Raw genomic sequence first — 7,004 nt, 5'->3', positions numbered from 1 at the left:
CCTTCCCAATTAGGAGTTAGCTTTCCAAGCTCATTGGCCCTACCGGTTGCCTACATTTTTCGTAACACAAAGTCGCCAACTTTTAAAGGGCGCTTGTGCACTCTCTTGTTGTAGGCTCTCGTCATTCTCAGACAGTATATCTCATGACGTAAGGCAGCATTGCCCCTACATTCCGGGAGGGAGTCCAATGTCAGCCGCATGGCCTCCCAATTGGCCTCTTGATAGGGTGGAGTCGTATTCCCAAATCAAAAGTAATTCCTAAATCCTCTAACTAATGTAGATAGGGAAGTAGGGTCGAATCCACATAGAAACGGATCTTTCTATTCCTAATTAACTAATATAATCTAGATTATGAAGTAACCAATATTTATAGTTGAATAATAGACTAAAATACAGAGATCAAGAATAAGGAGAAAATAATATTTAAAAGGATCTAGGGCATAGGTTCACCAATAAATAATATTCCAGGGTAGAATATAATAATCATTCATCAATGCATATATTAATCAGATTATAAAGGGCTTTCGCTACGTATTATAATCACACAATTAATTTACTGGTATTAAATCTCATCTTTCAAATCTCGACCTAACCATTATAAATTAACCTGCCTATTGAAACTAGACCTTAACATCAATTCTCATCTGTCGAATCTCGAATCAATATTGTTAAACTCATGCATAAAAGATCTGCGCAAATCTAGTCACAAAGCATTAAATCAATCAATAGGAAATTAATCTAGCATTGATAATTAACGACAATAAATTACCCCTTCATATTATTTATGGATCCCCATAAACCCTAGAGAGAAAACTACTCACACATAATAGAAACTAAACTAATCAAAGCAATAAAGCAAGACATGATTAAAGGAATAAAATAAACAACTAAGATTAAGAGAAGAGAATCCGTTACCAAAATAAATCTGGAATTAAGAGTAGATTAAGAACAAAGGTTTAAGAGAAAGAAAATCTAAGAGAACAATTAAGAGAGTAAAGAAAGAGTAAAAGAGAGAGAGAGATCGATCCCCTAAAATCGTATTACGAAGGAGTATTTATACTCCGTACAAATCCTAAACTAAAACAAACTAAAACGACGCTAATCGTCTCCTAATATTTACACGCGCCCGATCGGGCGCGCCTTTTTGCTCCTCAGGTTGAATCTCGCGCCCGACCAGGCGCGTCACTGGGCGCCGACCTTTGCTTCTCTCGCCAGGCTGGGCGCGCCTCCGGGCGCCAGCCTCTTTAGCCGGGGCGCTCTCTTGGGCCACTATTTGGACTACGATTGGGCTCCTATTCTTCGGGCCAATCTGGGTTTCCTCTTCCGGTCTTGAATACTCAGTCCAAATGCCCCGGTATCACCTATACCGAGCCCTTAATCACCGGTTCGATGACTCTTACCGGCCCTGGGCTATAAAAACTGGTCGTGCTTCTCCAGTACTCGTGATTGCTCCAAAATATCTCGGGAAAACACTCCAAAAGTGTAAATCCCTACAAAAGTCAACCAAATCTACGAAAACACTAGAAAACACCAATTAGTAATAAAGTGGCTCTAAAGAGCCAAAAACACTACTAATTATGACCAAGGGACGGGGGTAAAATATTATATAAAATAGACACATCACCTCTTCATCATAAAGCATGACTTTGAGAGTTGGCTTGTAATGTTTGATGGGAAAGACGACTTCAGCACCGTATACCATGAGAAATGGGGTTTCACCAGTTGCCCCATTGGCAATTGTCCGGATGGCCTACAAGACATGAATTAATTCCTCTGCCCATAAGCCACCGGCTCTTTCAATTTTCTTCTTGATGCCGTCTGAGATGAGTTTGTTGAAGGCTTCAACTTGGTCATTTTCTTGGGGTCGGCCGACTGATGCAAAACAGTGTGAGATCCCTTGATCTCCCAACCAAGTCTTGAGGTGAGGCGTTTCAAACTAAGGGCCATTATCAAACACCATAGACATAGGTACCCCAAACCGGGTGATGATGTTCTTCCATATGAAAGAGATGACATCCTTTGTCTTGATGTTCTTGACCGCCTCTGCCTCCACCCACTTGGTGAAGTAATCCACAACCACTAGAATATAGCGTTTTCCGCCTAATGCAGGCGTATAAGGACCTAGAATGTCCATGCCCCATTTAGCAAACGGGACTGGGTTGTGGATTGCCGTCAGATCAGTAGTCGGGCGATGAATAAGTTTGCCAAATCTCTGACATTTGTCGCATTTCTTCACTAGCTCTTTGGCGTTTACCTCAAGAATAGGCCAAAAGTAATGCCGCCTGGCTCTAACGGCTAGAGATCTGCCACTTATGTGGGAGGCAGTATCCCGCATGCAGTTCTTCGAGAACTTCCTTCCCCTTTTCTGGGGTAACACACTTCAATAAAGGTTTAAGAAAACCAACCTTGAATAGCTCTTCGTTTCTCATCTTGAAGTTTGTCGCTCGTTTCTTCATGACGGTTGCCTTTTATGGTGAGTCAGGGAGCGTGTCGTCTGTTAAATATGCCTGGATGTCGTACATCCAGGTAGAGCTTCGGTCCAGGATTCCAATGGGTTCTTCATATATACTTCTTTTTTCCAAAACTTCTCAAAAGCCTGACGAAGGCGTATCACAGCAGGCGAAAGATGCCAGTTTGGACAATGCATCCGCCTTGCTGTTGTCTGATCGGGGCACCTGACTCAGACGGAATTCTTCAAGTGCCCCAGCCTCTTCTTTAACTGTATGAAGGTATTTGATCATAGCCGGATGAGTTGCTTCATATTTACCCTCATACTGACTTACGACCAACTGCGAATCAGAATAAGCGTCAATCTTTGTTGCCCCTGCCGCCTTACACATGCGGATTCCGACTAGCAGGGCTTCGTATTCCACATCGTTATTCGAGGCCTGAAACTTAAACCGTAGTGCATATTCTAACTTGTCCCTGTAGACACCCATTTGTGTCTCCCCAAAACCAAACCCAGTGATTAGTACCTTTCACGTCGAATCATAATCGAATGAAGTGAAAGTGTGGAAAGTCTAGTGTTGCGGTTAGTTTTTATTTCTTTTCTTTCTCTCTGTTTTTGAAAACCTATTTTAAAAAAACAGCCAATCTAGTTTAGTTTGGTCCATGGAAAGGGTCAAATAATAGTGTAGTTGGGTCGGGTTCGAAAAGAGCTTTCCATGATATATTATAAGCCCAATTCCGATGAATATTGAGGAAATTATGGCCAAATTACTAAACTGGGCCCGGTTTGATTTTTATATGCGGCCCAATGATCTAGAGGAGGCCCTATAATTGATTTATCATTCCTAATGCGATTTGGATTGATTATAGTCTTCTAGAATCTTCTAGAAGATTCTTTTAAATCCTAATTTGATTAACATTGATTAATTGACTTTAAGAGTTTTAATTATAATAAAAGAAGTGTTTTTAAGGAAATTACAATTTTACCCTCTCGTACGCTTAAATTTTATCAAAATAAGAAAACGTGTTGAAAACTGATTGCAGCGCCGTACGACACGTTTGTCGCCTGGCGACAGACCTGGCGTCTGGCGACAGGCGCGTGTTTGGCGACAACGTCGTGTTTTATTCTTTTCGACACTCTGATTTGTTTTTTATCATATCCGGCTGATTTTCTCTATAAATAGCCTCCTAAAACCTCCGTTTTCAATCACCAACTCTCATCAAGAAATTCTTGATTACTCTCTCTCTCTTTTTTCTAAACTAGCCTTCTCTCATACAAAATTCTTGGTTATGATTGTTATTATTATTATTATGATTATTATAGTAATTATTTATGATGATTATTATGTTGCTTGATGCTTTATATTTATTGTTATTGCTTGATCACGCCTTTTATGCATGTTTAAAGGGAATTGGTACTTGTAATCACGCTTAATAAGATAATTAATAATATTGTTAGGGCTAATATGATTATAATTCAAGTGATTCCCAATAATAGTTTTATTTGTGCATTAATATTCAACTAACATAGATAGACAGGTTTAGGGTAAACCTAATGATTGCATGTTAGTCAGAAAGCGTACATGAATACGATCAGAATAAAGTAGAGGCCTATTATTAGGGCAGGTTCAATCTCTTTTAAGTTGGATTTGTACCTTCATCCCCGAACTTCCAGTCATGGTTCCAGACCTATTGGAGTTAACGATCTCCTAGATCGTTAAGTGGTGTAACCTTCACCTTGTGAACGGTTTACAAGTTCCTAACACTTGTTGGCGACTCTTTTGCTCTATCTTCCTTCCCTTTGGACGCCACCGTACTTTAGTGTATGATCACAGTGGGGTTCAAGTTTGGGGTAATGCTTGAAATATTCCCTACAGTCCCCCTCAGGAGACTCATATATAATTCCTGCACCATAGCCGTTTTTTGTCGAGCTCCCGTCTACATACACTTTCCAAACCTGATCAATGTTATCCGGAGGAACTGGTCATGTCATTTCAACAATGAAGTCGGCAAACGCCTGACCTTTCACTGCCTTTCTTGGTTCGTAAGTGATTTCAAGACTTTGCATTTCAATAGCCCATTTCAACATTCTGCCGGATGACTCCAAGGTGGACATTGGTCGCTTGAGGGGCTGATCGGTGTAGATTACAACCAGATGTGCCAGAAAGTAAGGCTTCATCTTCTTGAATGCCATATATAGAGCAAGGCCAAAATTTTCAACTATGGGGTACCGGAGCTCAGCATTTTTTAGCACATGGCTAATGAAATAGACCGGGAGCTGGATGTCGTCTCTCTCAGCAAGGAGAACGACACTAAGGGCATGGTCTGAGATGGCTAGGTACATGTATAACGTCTCTTTGGGCAGAGGGCTAACAAGCCTTGGCAAAGAGTGCAAGTGTTCTTTCAATTTCTGAAAGGCCGACTCAGCATCATCCCCCCATTCAAATCTAGTCTTCTTCCTGATTGCTTGGAAGTAGTAAAGGCATTTGTCACCTGACTGGCTGAGGAACCTCCCCAATGCCGCCAAGTAACCGGATAGTCTATGTATTTCCTTAACAGTGCGGGGTGACTTCATGTCAATCACCTCCTGTATCTTCTCAGGGTTAGCCTCTATCCCCCTTTGATCAATCAGGAATCCGAGAAACTTCCCAGACTCAACACCAAAGACGCATTTCTAGGGATTTAACATAACCTTATGTCGCTTGAGTGTGGTGAAGGTTTCTCGGAGATTTTACTATCATGTCATCAACGTACGCCTCTACATTCCTCCCAATTTGATTAATGAAGACTGTATTAATCATCCGTTGGAAGGTAGCCAGCGCATTCTTCAAGCCAAACGGCATCACATCATAGCAGAATAACCCCTGATTAGTGACAAAGGCCATATTCTCTTGATCTTTTTTCCACTAGGGTATCTGATGGAAGCCGGAGTCGACATCCATAAAACTAATCAAGGCATGACCGGCTGTAGAATCGACCAGACTGTCGATCTTTGGAAGCGGATAACTGTCCTTTGGACAAGCCTTGTTGAGGTCTGTGTAATCAACACACATACACCAGGTACCATTCGGCATCTTTACAAGCACAACATTCGTCAACCAGTCGGGGAAATTACATTGCCGAATGAACCTAGCACCCAGCAGCTTTTTTACTTCGGCAGCTGCTGCCTGACTTCTTTCCTCGCCGTGATTTCTTTTCTTTTGCCGGAAGGGCTTCTTTTTTGGATCCACGACGAGTTTGTGGACAGCGAGATCCAAGCTGACGTCTGGCATCTCCTCCACTTCAAAGGCAAAAATGTCTTTAAATTCTTTCAAAAGGTGCAAATCTGCACCCAACTTAGCATAAGCAGCCGTCCCAACCTTAACAGTACGCTCTGGACGGCTGTCATCCAGAGGTATATCAATATATTCACCAACCGGCTGGGGACGGATCTCATCTGACCGTTCACCGGTCAGTGATTGCTATTTTTTCTCTTTCTTCACCTCCACCAGCTGATGAGCCTTTCTTTTCTTTCCGGCTGCTGGTGGGGGTGGGATGACGTCCTTGACATTGTCAAGGTCTATTGGTTCATGTCCTTGGCCGTCTGAAGCCGCAGTAGACTTGACGGCTGAGAGATAACACTCCCGTGGCGTCTTCTGATCCCCATTCAAGGAACCAACAGAACCGTCATCCTTCTCATACTTGATCAGCATGCGAGAAGGAATGATTATCGCCTTGGCCTCGTTGAGAGTTGGCCGGCCTAAAATAATGTTATAGCCGGTCAACTCCTCAACTACCAAGAACTTGACGACCAGGTGTCGTCCTTCTCCTTTCTCACCTAGTCGGATGGGTAGATCGATCCTTCTGACTGGGTACACCATCCCCCCTCCAAAGCCAACCAGGGAGTGGTTTACTGGGTGCATGCTGCTGGGCTTGTACTTCAGCTTCTGCAAGCACCTCTGACTGATGATGTCCGACGAGCTGCCGGTGTCAATAAGAATTCGCCCAACCAGCTGATTGGCGACCTTACATTCAATGACAACCGGGTCATAATGCGGGCGACGGTCGCTGCCCTGTCCTTCTCATTGATCAAAACGTCTAGGATGGTGGAGCTAGTCTCATCATCATCATTGTCCATCTTTTGAAGATGGCTCTTGGTGCCCTGGATGGTTGAGCCACCACATGAGAACCCGCCTGCTATAGTATAGACCGGCTCCTTGTCAGTTTTCGAGCTACTAGCAGGCTGGGGAGTCTTAGATGACTGCCCCGGGTTCTTATTAGTCCCTTTGGACTTAGAAATGTAGGACTTTAACATCCCCTTGTCAGCCAGACGGTCCAACGCCCGTTGAAGGCTGAAGCAGTCGTTGGTGTCTTGGCCAACTTCCTCATGGTATTAGCAGAATTTATTTTTATTCCGTGATTGAGTGAAACTTTTCATTGGATTCGGCTTCTCAAGAGACAGCCGGTCCTTGATCTCCATGAGGATGGAGTTGTAGTCCTTGTTAAACTCGTACTTGGGGACGTACGATTTAAATTCTTTCTTTTTCTTCTAGGACGGCTGGTCAGAATCGCCCACC

Source organism: Chenopodium album, chromosome 2 (assembly GCF_948465745.1).
Source record: "Chenopodium album chromosome 2, dcCheAlbu1.1, whole genome shotgun sequence".
NCBI classification, from domain to species: domain Eukaryota; kingdom Viridiplantae; phylum Streptophyta; class Magnoliopsida; order Caryophyllales; family Amaranthaceae; genus Chenopodium; species Chenopodium album.
This window is presented reverse-complemented; position numbering follows the sequence as displayed.